The sequence below is a fragment of the Triticum dicoccoides genome, chromosome 4A (assembly GCF_002162155.2).
Source record: "Triticum dicoccoides isolate Atlit2015 ecotype Zavitan chromosome 4A, WEW_v2.0, whole genome shotgun sequence".
NCBI lineage: Eukaryota > Viridiplantae > Streptophyta > Magnoliopsida > Poales > Poaceae > Triticum > Triticum dicoccoides.
The window spans coordinates 622347464-622363473 of NC_041386.1; the positions used below are offsets into that span (position 1 = coordinate 622347464).

At 41.6% G+C, this 16010-nt stretch overlaps 1 non-coding gene across 1 annotated transcript; it reads right to left on the reverse strand.

The window, feature by feature from the left end:
- Window positions 1–10828: 10828 nt before the first annotated feature.
- TRNAC-GCA lies at window positions 10829–10900 on the reverse strand. The gene has a single exon. It is a non-coding gene; the product is annotated as a tRNA-Cys (tRNA).
- Window positions 10901–16010: the final 5110 nt, after the last annotated feature.

Below are 16010 nucleotides of genomic sequence, written 5' to 3' on the forward strand. Positions count from 1 at the left end.
TACTTTTTAGATATGTTCCTAGAGAAAATTTAGTTGAGAGTTTACAGTAGCAAATATGCGGACTGGGTCCGTGAACTGAGGATTGTCCTCATTGCTGCACAGAAGGGTTATGTCCTTAATGCACCGCTCAGTGTCTTGAACCTCGAGCATCGTCTGTAGATGTTGGGAAACATCTGACATACACGTTTTGATGACTACGTAATAGTCTAGTAAGTAATACTAACGGTTTAGAATTGTGGCACCAAAGACGTTTTTGAAATGTCACAGAACATATGAGATGTTCCAAAGACTGAAATTGGAATTTCAGACTAGTGCCCACGTCAAGAGGTTTGAGACCTCTGACAAGTTTCTTAAGCCTGCAAACTAAGGGAGAAAAACTCAATCGTTGAGCATGTGCTCAGATTGTCTGAGTACTGCAAACGCTTGAATCGAGTGGGAGTTAATCTTCCAGATGAGATAGTGATGGTTCTCCATAGTCACTGTCACCAAGCTATTGGAGCTTCATGATGAACTATAACATATCAGGGATAGACATGATGATCCTTGAGCAACTTGCAATGTTTGACACCGCGAAAGTAGAAATCAAGTAGGAGCATCAATTGTTGATGGTTAAACCACTAGTTTCAAGAAGGGCAAGGGAAAGAAGGGATATTTCATGAAACGTCAAATCAGTTGCTGCTCTAGTGAAGAAACCCAAGGTTGAACCAAACCCGAGACTAAGTGCTTCTATAATGAGGGGAACGGTCACTGAAGTAGAACTACCCTAGATACTTGGTAGATGAGAAGGCTGGCAAGGTCGACAGAAGTATTTTGGATATACGTCATATTATTGTGTACTTTACTAGTACTCCTAGTAGCACCAGGGTAATAAATATCGGTTCAGTTGCTAAGCGTTAGTAACTCGAAATAAAAGGCTGCGGAGGCTAGCTAAAGGTGAGATGACGATATGTGTTGGAAGTGTTTCCAAGGTTGATGTGATCAAACATCGCACGCTCCCTCTACCATCGGGATTGATGTTAAACCGAAATAATTGTTATTTGGTGTTTGCATTGAGCATAGACATGATTGGATTATGTTTATCGCCACACGGTTATTCATTTAAGGAGAATAATGGTTACTCTATTTATTTGAATAATATCTTCAATGGTCTTGCACCTAAAATGAATGGTTTATTGAATCTCGATCGTAGTGATACACATGTTCATGCCAAAAGATATAAGATAGTAATGATAGTACCACATACTTGTGGCACTGCCATTTGAGTCATGTTGGTATAAAACGCATGAAGAAGCTCCATGTTGATGGATCTTTGGGCTCACTCATTTCTGAAAAGATTGAGACATTCGAACCATGTCTATTGGTAGATATGCATGAAGAAACTCCATGCAGATGGATCGTTTGGACTCACTTGATTTTGAATCACTTGAGACATGCAAATCATACCACATGGGCAAGATGACTGAAAGGCCTCGTTTTCAGTAAGATGAAACAAGAAAGCAACTTGTTGGAAGTAATACATTTTGATGTGTGTAGTACAATGAGTGTTGAGGCACGCTGTGGATATCGTTATGTTCTTACTTCATAGATGATTTGAGTAGATGCTGAGTATATTTACTTGATGAAGCACAAGTCTGAATTATTGAAAGGTTTAAGTCATTTCAGACTGAAGTTGAAGATCGTCGTGACAAGATGATAAAATGTCTATGATATGATCATAGAGATGAATATCTGAGTTACGAGTTTGGCACACAATTAAGACATTGTGGAAATTGTTTCACAACTAATACCCCCTGGACCACCATAGTGTGATGGTGTGTCCGAACATCACAACTACACCCTATTGGATATGGTGCATAGCATGATGTCTCTTATCGAATTACCACTATCGTTTATGGGTTAGGCATTAGAGACAACCGCACTCACTTTAAATAGGGCATCACACAATTCCGTTGAGACGACACCGTATGAACTATGCTTTAGAGAAACCCAAGCTGTCGTTTCTTAAAAGTTTGGGGCTACGATGCTTATGTGAAAATGTTTCAGGCTGATAAGCTCGAACCCAAAGCGGATAAATGCATCTTCATAGAATACCCAAAAATAGTTGGGTATACCTCCTATTTCAGATCCGGAAGCAAAAGTGATTGTTTCTAGAAATGGGTCCTTTCTTGAGGAAAAGTTTCTCTTGAAAGAATTGAGTGGGAGGATGGTGGAGACTTGATGAGGTTATTGAACCGTCACTTCAACTAGTATGTATCAGGGCACAAGAAGTTGTTCCTATGGCACCTACACCAGTTGAAGTGGAAGCTTATGATAGTGATCATGAAACTTCGGATCAAGTCACTACCAAACCTCATAGGTCGACAAGGATGCATACTACTTCAGAGTGGTACGCAATCCTGTCTTGGAAGTCATGTTGCTAGACAACAATGAACCTACGAGCTATGGAGAAGTGATGGTGGGCCCAGATTCCAAAGAACGGCTCGAGGCCATAAAATCCAAGAGAGGATCCATGCATAAAAGAAAGTATAGACTTTGAAAGAACCACTTGATGGTCGTAAGGCTGTTGGGTGCAGATGGATTTTAGAAGGAAGACAGACAATGATGGTAAGTGTCACCATTAAGAAAGCTCGACTTGTTGTTAAGATGTTTCCCGACAAGTTCAAGGAGTTGACTACGATGAGACTTTCTCACTCGTAGCGATGCTAAGAGTCTATTGGAATTATGTTAGCAGTTACTGCATTATTTATGAAATCTTGCAGATAGGATGTAAAAAACATTGTTTCCTCGACATTTTTCTTGAGGAAAGGTTGTATGTGATACAACCATAAGGTTTTGTCAATCCTGAAAGATGCTCACAAGTATGCAAAGCTCCAGCAATCCTTCTAAGGACTGGAGTAAGCATCTCGAAGTTGGAATGTACACTTTGATGAGATAATCAAAGATTTTGGGTTTATACAAAGTTTATGAGAAACTTGTATTTCCAAAGAAGTGAGTGGGAGCACTATAGAATTTTCGATGAGTATATGTTGTTAACATATTGTTGATCAGAAATGATGTAGAATTTCTGGAAAGCATGCAGGGTTATTTGAAAAGTGTTTTTCAATGGAAAATCTGGATTAAGCTACTTGAACATTGAGCATCAAGATCTATAAGGATAGATCAAAAATGCTTAATAGTACTTTCGAATGAATACATACCGTGACAAGATTTTGAAGGAGTTCAAAATAGATCAGCAAAGAAGGAGTTCTTAGCTGTGTTACAAGGTGTGAATATTGAGTAAGACTCAAGACCTGACCACGGCAGAAGAGAGAGAAAGGACAAAGGTCGTCCCCTATGCTTTAGACGTAGGTCTACAGTATGCTATGCTCTGTACCGCACCTGAAGTGTGCCTTGCCATGAGTCAGTCAAGGGGTACAAGAGTGATCCAAGAATGGATCACACGACAGCGGTCGAACTTATCCTTAGTAACCAGTGGACTAAGGAATTTTCTCGATTATGGAGGTGGTAAAAGAGTTCGTCGTAAAGGGTTACGTTGATGCAAACTTTGACACTAATCCGGATGACTCTGAGTAGTAAACCGGATTCGTATAGTAGAACAGATATTTGGAATAGCTCCAAGTAGCGCATGGTAGCTGCATCTACAAGATGACATAGAGATTTGTAAAGCAAACATGGATCTGAAAGGTTCAGACTCATTGATTAATAAACCTCTCTCACAAGCAAGATATGAACAAACCCCATGGGTGTTGGATTCATTGCAATCACATAGTGATGTGAACTAGATTATTAACTCTAGTGCAAGTGGGAGACTGTTGGAAATATGCCCTAGAGGCAATAATAAAATGGTTATTATTGTATTTCCTTGTTCATGATAATTGTCTATTGTTCATGCTATAATTGTATTAACCAGAAACCGTAATACATGTGTGAATACATAGGCCACAACATGTCCCTAGTAAGCCTCTAGTTGACTAGCTCGTTAATCAACAGATAGTCATGGTTTCCTGACTATGGACATTGGATGTCATTGATAACGGGATCACATCATTAGGAGAATGATGTGATGGACAAGACCCAATCCTAAGCCTAGCACAAGATCGTATAGTTCGTCTGCTAAAGCTTTTCTAATGTCAAGTATCATTTCCTTAGACCATGAGATTGTGCAACTCTCGGATACCGTAGGAATGCTTTGGGTGTACCAAACGCCACAATGTAACTGGGTGGCTCTAAAGGTGCACTACGGGTATCTCCGAAAGTTTCTGTTGGGTTGGCACGAATCGAGACTGGGATTTGTCACTCCGTGTAAACGGAGAGGTATCGCTGGGCCCACTCGGTAGGACATCATCATAATGTGCACAATGTGACCAAGGAGTTGATCACGGGATGATGTGTTACGGAACGAGTAAAGAGACTAGCGGGTAACTAGATTGAACAAGGTATCGGGATACCGACGATCGAATCTCGGGCGAGTACTATACCGGTAGACAAAGGGAATTGTATACGGGATTGACTGAATCCTTGATATCGTGGTTCATCCGATGAGATCATCGTGGAACATGTGGGAGCCAACATGGGTATCCAAATCCCGTTGTTGGTTATTGACCAGAGAGATGTCTCGGTCATGTCTGCATTATTCCCGAGCCTGTAGGGTCTACACACTTAAGGTTCGATGATGCTAGGGTTATAGGGAAAGTATGTACGCGGTTACCGAATGTTGTTCGGAGTCCCGGATGAGATCCCAGACGTCACGAGGAGTTCCTGAATGGTCCGGAGGTGAAGATTGATATATTAGACGAAGGGTTTTGGAGTCCGGAAGTGTTCCGGAGGTACCGGGTGATGACCAGCATGACCGAAAGGTGTTTCGGGAGCCCCGGCAAGTGTTGGTGGGCTTCATGGGCCAAGGGACGGGGGCAAACCAGTCCACTAAGGGGCTATGCGCCCCCCTCACCTATTCCCACGTGACCAGGGGGTTTGGGGCGCCCCATCTAGGGTTCCCGCCTCCTGGCTTGGGGGCCAAGTCACCCAAGGGGGAGATCCCATCTGCCCTGACCGCCGCCCCTCCTAGGGGAAACCCTAGGACACCTCCCCTTGCCCTTGCCCCTATATATAGTGGAGGTTTTGGGGCTGCACAACACACGAGTCTCTCTCCCAAGGCGCAGCCCTACCTCTCTCCCTCCTTGTCTCTCGTAGTGCTTGGCGAAGCCCTGCAGGAGTACCGCACTCCTCCTCCACCACCACGCCCTCGTGCTGCTGCTGGACGGAGTCTTCCCCAACCTCTCCCTCTCTCCTTGCTGGATCAAGGCATGGGAGACGTCACCGGGCTGCACGTGCTTTGAACGCGGAGGCGCCGTTGTTCGGCGCTTAGATCGGAATCGACCGCGATCTGAATCGCTACGAGTACGACTACCTCATCTGTGTTCTAGTAACGCTTCCGCTCTGCGATCTACAAGGTTATGTAGATGCACTCCCCTTCCCCTCGTTTCTAGATTACTCCATAGATTGATCTTGGTGATGCGTAGAAAATTTTAAATTTCTGCTACGATCCCCAACATATACTGCTTTCAGGAAGTTCGCATCGGTAAAAGGTATTTATTTAGCTCCAAACTGTCATCAAGCCTGCATGAAATTTTGTGTTCCATTTTGGAACAGTTTACTCTCTTGAGTGGGTTTGTGCTGCTGTTACTGCAGTCCCTTGTCCCGATGGAAGACTTGGCTTCTTCAGTGAGCATGCTCCAATACTACACTACCATTCAACCTAGTGTGAGGTAATCTCGTTCTTCCTTGACGTGGGTAGTAAGATATTCTTTTTGGTGCTTCCATGTTAGCTGATCTTCTGCCCATGTAGTTGTTTTTGCCTTATGTCTTTATGTGTTGTGATTGTCCACATTGGCAGAGAGTTATGTCATTTGTGATTTGGACTATGAGAGGTTAACGTTGCATTGTTTTACTAGCTGAAGCTGGGGAATTTCGGGCTTTGTTTGATGGTGTTGCTCCTCTTCCGCGGAAGATACATTTAGAGGAGACTCGAGAAGACATGAAAGTTGCGGCCAAATTGCAATGGCAATTGATTAACATTAAATGTCCAAAGCGCAATATCATCAATAGTCAATAAGAGTAATTTGCTATCAGCATTAATTCATCCATGACTATGAGATATATTAACTCTTGAAAATGTTGAACTGGGTAGCATTTTTTGTGACTTATCAGTTTTGAAGGACAGCTAGAGACTATTGATTTTAAATCATCGACACATGATTTGCTTTATACAAACAATGTTTGGGTGCATTTCACTTTGAGAGTTGTTGCCAGTTTTTGAATATGAATATTCTCACTTGCTAGCACATGTTATAACATGTCAAGTTGATTCCTATCAGTCAAATATAATCTTGTAGAGAAGTATGATAATATTCTAGAGCAATCTGGCTGCATGAACTAATACATGTTCCTGCGAAATGTTTACTTGTTTCTGTCTGGGAAAGAAAAAATTAATACATTATATATTCAGATGATTTTAGAAGAAGTACCACCTTGGTGAAATATCATATAACATTCTCTAGAAACATTTTCCTAATCCTACAATCAAAGCATGCTAATGGTTTATATTTTGTGTTGCTGCATGCTTAGTATCCTTTACTTTTGACCACATATTGCTCAATGATGGTACCCGAACAAAATCACATGTTATGAAAATGATCGAGGGATATGAAACTGTACCGTTCAAGTCAAAATTTAATGAGTGGCCACCAACTCCTGATTTGAAATTGTCGTCTGAGGATGGAAGAGGCAAAGTTGCAGGTTGCTATCTACAAATTATAATGCTTGGTACTATGGATTGCTAGAAGGTTCATATCACATATATTTACATTTTCTAACACTGGCATTTTTCATCACAGTATTAGGATGAAATGGAATTTCCATTCGCCAAAAAAGAAAATAGAACAAATGAAATTGGCTTGCAGATTCAGTTTTCATTTGCACGTTATCAAAGTTAATACTTGTTAAAATAGGTCAGCTTGGAATGATATGTGTTTCTGTAGTCTCTCTATTGCTTATGGTTTTGAAGTACATATCTAGCTATTTTTGAACATACATGAGTGACAATAAGGTACTCCCTCCATTCCTAAATATAAGTCTTTGTAGAGATTTCACCATGAACCACATACTGATGTATATAGATGCATTTTAGAGTGTAGATTCACTCATTTTGCTCCGTATGTGGTCCATAGTGAAATCTCTACAAAGACTTATACTTAGGAACGGAGGGAGTATATAGCTTTCCTTGGTCATCATGGAGCATAACCGTTGTACAATTATCAATGTATGAAAAAGGGCAGTCCGGTGCATGTAGCTCCCGCTTCTGCAGGGTCTGGGGAAGAGTCCGACCACTTTGGGTCTATAGTACGCAGCCTTTCCCTACATTTCTGTAAGAGGCTGTTTTGAGGACTTGAACTCGTGACCTTATGGTCACTAGGCAGCAGATTTACCACTGCGCCAAGGCTCCCCTTCATAGTTATCAATGTATGAATGATATAAAATTTGGTGAACTGTAGAGTTGGTTTCATGCTTTCATAAGATACTGAAATTAGAGCTTCAGCTTATATTTGGTGAGCAGACACTTTTTGAAAATCGACAGCTGAAGGTATAAATGCCCTTGGTCCACGGTTGTGATTTTCTTCAAGCTCAGTACAGAAGTTTCTTATGTGTTTTTGGTTCACCTTCGCCCGTCCTGACATTCATCACAATAAAATATTTTACTTACAGTTGTATACATTGTTAGTCTGTTTTTTTGTTCATTTCAGAAGCTTCAAATATTATGGTTAGCGGTGTATTGGTGTAGAATCCTCGAAGTTTTCAAGTATTTTAGTCTCCCTTTTTTGCAGTACTAGAATGTCTTATGGTGCATTTTCTTCTACAATCTAATATATGGAACTGTTCTATTGCTCTTTTGGTCTGACTGTCTTAATGCTGAAGTAAGAATCTTATCATACATAGACGTTTTCTTTATTTAAGATAAGGATACACTCTTGCATGTAAAACCTGGATAGATTCCCTGCCCTGAGTATGTTGTTTCGTATCCTTTAATTAAGACTTTCACTGTTAATAAGTATATGATGCTTAACTATGATCTCTTGTCATCAGGCAATTTTTTTGTGCACAATAATAATCATATCAGTAAATGGTACTCCCTCTGATCCAATAAAATCATTGTGGCTTTAGTTCAAATTTGAACTAATGCTGAACTAAAGCCATGACACTTTCATTGGATCGGAGGTAGAATGTTATTTTATTCTTACTCTCACCTTCCATGTGCATGCTAGGTATCTTGCCATTCAGGTCCAACGAATCACTAGGTAATTATACGTTGTTCTGGGTTAGATCAACTTGTTCCTGGGTGTCTGAAAGGGAAAGGGCAGAACTGGTGGGGAGTACAGCCGACTAAAATCCATGAAGCATTTGTGTTGGGTACATCAAGATGAAGATCAAGAGAATTCCGGTGAAAGGCATCATGCTGATTTTGATGTGGAAATGGATGATGCCAAGCCTCTAGAGGACTCTGAAAGTTTTCTTTTTTGTTTGGTTCCTTATTTGTGGCCTCATGAGGCCCCTTTCTTCAGCTAAACTGAATCACTTCATGTTAGCTTGTCTTCACTTTTGGATTAACTATAATGCATCGTCTCACTCGTTTATGCTCCATGGGTGAGTGGTACATATCATCCTTTAGGTGTACTCAAACTTAAATAACAGGTGTACCCCCGAACTCAAATAATATTGTACCTGTAAGTTTGATCAATGTAGTACTAATAGATCCTAATGTTATAGAATACACTCATATGATGCACATGAATGAAACTGAGGACCAAACATGACAGCTGAATGTGTTGAGACAAGATAAGTGCGCACAGGCCCGTAATAAGTGGCGCCACCAGGTGGCGCCCCAACCACTAGTACATACATTATGTACGGAAAACCATGGCTTGCGCCGCAGATTTGCATGTGTACACGCATGCATGCACGTGAGTATCCATTAATCGTCCACATGTGTTGTATTTTTCAACTTTATATAATGAATATGAATATGTGGTTTCTTTCACAAAAAATATCCATTAAAGGTTATGATATATCATGTGATACCTTAAAATTCCCTTCCTTTCCCTAGATATGAGCACTTGTTTTTTGTCAGCTATAAAAGGCATTATATGTAAAACAACCCAATTTTTCTTCCAAATTTTGAAATCTTAACAATAAGATAAACTAGTAGAACGATAAACTAGTAGAACACTCGCCCGTTGCTATGGGCTACAATGCATGCATATAAATAAATCAAATGAAGGATTAAAATTGTTTTCAAGGTTGAAGCTCATTTCTCCTACTACGGGCGGGTTAGGACATCAAACAGGCTCCTATCGGCTCCCCAAAATGCAACCGTCTAGATGGGGGGAATGTAGTTGTCTGAACTATCCATCATGTTATCTCGAACACGCGTTTCCAACATAAAATCCTCACCCTAGGACGCACCCTACCATTTTCCTGCCGGACCCTCCCTTCATACTTGGTTTCCCACTATAACGGGACATTTCTCGCTAGAGCCATCTCCTTTAAAACCATGACGCGCACCTCATCCTTTTCATGGAGCCCTCTCTCCCCACGTACCACCAAGGAGGAGTCTCCCGTCAACTGCTCCGCTCCCTGCTCTGATCCCCTCCCCCCATGTTCATGCTAATCCGCCCCCGCCATCAATGGGGGAGGAGCTGTGCTTTGCCCGTGGCGCCCCCCCCTCCCCCAAGCCAAGAGGTAGATCCAATGTCTCCAAAGCCATTGCCTTGTTGTAAAATACATATGAATCTCGTGCATTACCACGAAAATAATAATATGATGTCCGTTGTTGGGCATGCAACTAAGAGCATCTCTAGCAGACCTCGTATAAGTGGTCAAACCTGCAAAATAACCATTTTCACAGTTCCAGTTAAAAAAGGGGCCAAACAGACCCCTTAAAATCATCCGACCCTTAAAAAAATTAAGGGGCCCCTGAACGCAAATCTGAAACCCTCATATATACAGTTTTGAAGGCAATTTTGTAAGGGCCCTACATACCGGTCAACGTTGGCGGTTGAGGAATCTCTGTTCCTGCCAACGCCATGAAGCTCGCCCGGCCGCCGCGCCCGTCCGCCACCCAGCCGCCCATCCGCCCGGCCGCCGCGTCGGGTCGCCCGCATGGATGCGAGCAAGCTAGCTAGCTGAATCGATGCGAGCTAGCTAGCTAGCTACGGCCGCACTAGCTAGCTAGGTAGCTACGTCCGCGCTAGCTAGCTAGCTGAGTCCTGCCACGCACGCCCGGCCTCCGCCCACGCGTCGTGGCCGTCCCATGTCTCTCTCCTCCACTTTGGCCGTGTCTTCCTCGTCCGTACGTCGGTCGCCGGTTGATTTCAAATTGGCGTGAGAAAAGGAAGAGAAAGAGGTATATTCAGAGAATATTCTCTTTTGCGGGTTGATTATACGGGGTCTGAGTCTGACCTCGTCCGCACCGGCCTGCATATGCACTTTTCCACGAACTGCAAAACACTTGTGCGGGTTGGGATTTTGCGGGGTCTGCTAGAGATGCTCTAATACATCACCCTGTCTGTTATTAACTCTTGAAGCACCCAACCAATACATTTGCCCTTCTATCCTAACCAAAAAATTGTACGACTTGATGAAAAAAATATTCTCAGGAGGAAGAACTGACATACACAAAAATGCATAAGAGACGAAAGTAAATACTTTATAAGAAAGTGTGGAAGGTCAAGATAATAGTTGAAGAAGGAAACTAAAATAGAAGAAAGAAACGAATAGGGCCCAACCGGGTTCAAACCAGTGGCCTATTGATCTGCAGTCAATTGCTCAACCACTGAGCTATGGACCCATTTCTGTTTGACCCTAAATAAATAATTTCACAAGCAAATAGATAGATGGTGCATTCATATCCTTGTGTTCAAATATTAATTGGTTCACTCTTTATTGTCAATGCAAAATGAATATCAATTTGTATCCTTGCAGATATAGATATGGGTTAGAGCGCTAGTTAAGAACTTACACATACTCATATCAGTTGTATATGCCATCATAAATTAGGTACACATACTTCAGCCTGCCCTCATGGATTGCCAGTTCCAGCTTTTATGTAAGATGCTATTTTTGGGTTATGCCATTCTTAGATTCTGTTGAAGGGGCCTAATTGGAGAAATGTCCTACGTGTCTAAAACTGCGTATATCAGTCTATCACGCTACATAGAATATACAATGCATAATTGCCTTAATTTTGAAGTAATTGAGAACTATTTCAATAGAAGTAACCATCTAATGTAAGCATAATAGTTCACACAAAGAAGAATCAACATGACAAAAAAATGCATAATGGATGAAAAGGGAACTATTTGAATAGCGGTGTCCATCTAATGTAAGCATAACCGTTCTCACAAAGAAGAATCAACATGACAAAAAAATGCAAAACGGATGAAAAGGGAAGTAATTGAGAACTATTTGAATAGCGGTGACCATGCAATGTAAGCATAACAATTCTCACAAAGAGGAATCGACATGACAAAAAATGCATAACGGATGAAAAGGGAATAAATCTAGATATGATTAAAACTTCAAAGTGACTACTTGTGACGCAAGTGTGGAAGGCCAAGACAGTAGTTGACAAAGAAATAAAATTAGAAAAATAAAACAATAGGGCCCAACCGGGTTCGAACCAGTGACCTATTGATCTGCAACAAAAACGGTTGGCCCATAGCGTAGTGATAGCTCTACCACTTCGCCATGGATCTATCGTTGTTGTTGTTGTTGTCGTTGGTCATACATATATGTGAAACCGTCTATGAGCTGTGTGTATCAATATTGGGTGCTAACGGCCTCTAGTCATATTCGAATCCCTTGTTGTGTATTTTCACTCATATGCCTTATAATGTATTCTGTTGCGTATTTCTCTATAAACAGGAAGTAAAGGAGTTCAGGGTGCGCAGTCTGGCCCTGTGCTATGCAGAGAGTCAAAATTGCCATCGAGGCGGCAAAAGGTATAGATACCTACATGAGAAGGTTCAGCCTTCAATCATCAATCGGGACATCAGATCAAGCAATGTGCTTCTGTTTGAGGACTTCAAGGCGAAAATTGCAGAATTCAACCTCTTAAATCAAGCTCCCGATATGGCAAGCACGTCTCCATTTGAATCATGTATTAAGGACATTTGGATATCATGCGCAGAGTAATTTCTAATTCATACTAATACATTTTTGCATGTTGGTCAATACCTTGCATTAACATAAGTCATCTACAGTTGTTCCAGATCACAAGTCTCGAAAAAAGTTAGATATAATAAAATTTTATTGCAAAAGTAAGTATTGCTATGATTTTAGTTCATGATGATGTCAATGTGGTAGGGCCCATCTTTAAATGACAGCTGCTTCGAAATGTTTAATATGCTGTTTGGATGAACTAACTTTTAGATTCTCCTCGTCACCACGTGGCTGGCTATCATACACGTTTTATGTTCAGCTGGTTGATTCCTATTGACTTCAACCCACTTTTTGTCTATGTCTATGAATGTTCGACTGCCGGTTCTCGTAAGTTGTAACTGCTTAAGTAGCAATAGATTCAAGGGGTTCATATTCAATAGACAACACCGGAACAAGCTTAAGTGACATGACCTGCATACTATCATAGCCAAAGTAAGCCTGCCGTGGATGTGGTGGCCCATCATGGCAGGGAAGCATTCTTGTTTCATGCACCCAACAAATAAACATTGCAGCATAGTTCTGGGAACCTGCTGATCAAATAAGAATGGACCAAATGTAGTGAATTAAAGAACTTTCTGATTTGAACCCCACGATGTACACCTGTATCAATAGAGTGGATGCCCAAACCGACGCACCAATATGGGGCACAGCTTGGCACGTATCATCTAGAATATATCTTAAAACCGTTATTGTGCTGCAAGAACCACCATTTTTCAGATTCGCAACAAAAAAACACACCATTTTATATGTTATATGATAAGTCGACGAGTGCGAACCAACCTGTGGTTGGATGGTTGAGGGACTATGGTATCCCCAACCCACTAGGGTTCAAATCCTGGTGCTTGCATTTATTTCTGGATTTATTTCATGATTTTCGGTGATGCGCATTCAGTGAGAGGAGACGTTCCCGTCGATGACGAGGTGCCTACGGTGACTTCGTAAATTTCAAGATGATATGCTGGCTCAGTTTTTCGAAGGTGCTCAAAGGGATAGGGTGTGTGTGTGTGCGTTCATTAGGGTGAGTGTTTGCGCGTGTATATGAGCGCTTGCGTCTTTACTGTGTTAAAAAAAAGATGAGTCGACGAGAATGGAAACACGTCACGCCTCGACCATTTCCCACCAATGTATCATTACTCTGATTCTTTTCCAGACGACTCGATTTTGTCCCACTCGTCGCATTAAAATCCACTCATCAAGTTGCAACGACTCTATCAAAGTATTCCATGCCATTGATGCAGACCATACTCGTCGTCGACACCATGGCTGAAACCATAAATAGATTCAGAGTTCCCTTGCGATGCTACTTAACAAGTTCGACTTCTTGGTGCTTAAAGTTTAAAATATGTAATAAAACCAATAAAGAAACACATACATGCCCTTTTTTATTCGTTAAATTTTGGTGCCACATCAGCCCTGAAAGTGGGCCCGTCTATCATATTTGGCATCAAACGGTTCTCAATTGACTAGTTGGTGCTTTCGGCAACTCGATTACGAAAATCAATGTTTTTGGCAAACTTTTATGAAAACGGTGGGTTTCTGCATCGAGCAACGCAGTTGTGGTGGTTTTTGACAATTTACTGTTTATGTAGATATGTGTATGCTATGATGCACCTTAAAGCAAATAGAAAATGGTCATACTACAACAACTAGATTAGCATCGTCAAGTTTTCTTGCATGGGACAATCCATGCAACTGGCAACTTTTCCCATAGGGTATGAGATGCTCATCATGACCAATGTAAGCAACTGGCAACTACTTGCCCCTTATACCGCGGAAGATGTTCGCAAGGCTTTATTTGATATTGGGGACTTAAAAGCTCGAGGGCTAGATTTCTACAGAAGGTTATGGCCCATGCTAGGGAGGACCTAATTGAGGAGGTTCTGAAAGGAATCAACACACTATCCCGAACAGTTGGAATGATACGGCGATCGTGATGATTCCTAAGATTAATACACCAGAAAAGGTAACACAATTTAGACCGATTAATTTATGTAACGTGGTATACAAAATAATTAAAAAAATGGTGGCCACTCGATTGAAGGTTTTTTTACCAGAAATTATTATTCCAACACAGAGTGCATATGTACCGGGAAGATTGACAACAGATAATATTTTAGTGGCCTATGAATGTTTTCACACAATCAAGAACAAAAGATAAGGTAGAGAGGGCTTGTGTTCTATAACACTTGACATGCACAAAGCATACGATAGAGTCGAGTGGCCTTTTTTGAAGGAGATTATGTTGAGATTGGATTTTCGTCAAAAATGGGTGAATTTGATTATGCAATGTGTCTCAACTGTCGAATACATAGTAAAGATCAATGAAGAGGAAAGTGAGAGCTTCACGCCTACTAGAGGGTTGAGGCAGGGTGATCCACTATCACCATACCTCTTTTAGCTATGCACAGAGGGGTTGAATGCCTTGCCGACGCATGCTGAGGACAATGAAAACATATCAGGAGTTAAAGTTTGTACAGACGCCCCACCGGTCACAAATCTTCTCTTTGCGGATGATTCATTGATCTTGATGAAAGCCAACCAAAATAATGTGGCGGCCCTGAAATCAACATTAGATTTATATTGTACGGCGTCGGGACAGCTGGTAAGCGCCGAAAAGTCAAGTATCTTCTTTAGTCCTAATACAACGGTAGAGATCAGAGAGGAAATGTGTACAATGCTGAATATAATGATAGAGGAAATGAATGACAAATACTTGGGCTTGCCAGCAAATGTGGGTTTATAAAACAAACTGCTTTAAATTTCTGATTGAAGGAATTGTTAAGAAAAATAGTGGTTGGAAGGAAAAATTACTGTCTATCAGGTGAAAGTAGATCCTGCTCAAGGCTGTGATCCAAGCCATACCTACCTATGCAATGTCGGTCTTTAAAATTCCAAAAAAATGTAAAGGAATCATTGACACAATTGCTCATTTCTAGTGGGGAGACGAGGAGAACCAGAGGATGCACTGGATGGACTGGTGGAAAATGTGTGTACCAGAAAACCAAGGAGGAATGGGATTCCATGATATCCACTGCTTCAACCTAGCTTTGCTCGCCAAACAGGCATGTCATCTCATTGATAATCATGATTCCTTGTGTGCTACTATTCTGAGGGCCAAGTACTATCCTGATGGCGATTCGATGAAGTCCAAGCCAAAGCATGACGCTTCCTTCACCTGGCAAAGCATTATGGCAGGCATAACTACTCTGAAATGTGGCTATATTTGGCGAGTGGGGAATGCACATAACATCCATATTTGGGAAGATGCTTGGATCCCAAGCTGTGCCACTAGGAAGATTGTGACCCCTAGGGGGGATGTAACGCCCTCGATGCGGCTATATCTCCCACGTGTCGAAGCACGACTTAGAGGCATAACCGCATTGAAAGCAATGTCGCAAGTGAGGTAATCTTCACACAACCCATGTAATACATAAGGGAAAGGGATACATAGTTGGCTTACACTCGCCACGTCACACGATACATGAATAAATCAGTACAACATCCAAATACAATCAAGGTCAGACTACGGAACCAAAATAAAAGAAGACTACCCCAAATGCTACATGATCCCCGATCGACCCCAATTGGGCTCCACTACTGATCAACTGGAAAACGAAACAAGACTATGAACACGATCTTCAACTAGCTCCTCCTTGAGCTGGGTTGCGTCACTTGCACGGTAACATCGTCGGCACCTGAAACTGGTTTTGGATGTATCTGTGAGCCACGGGGACTCA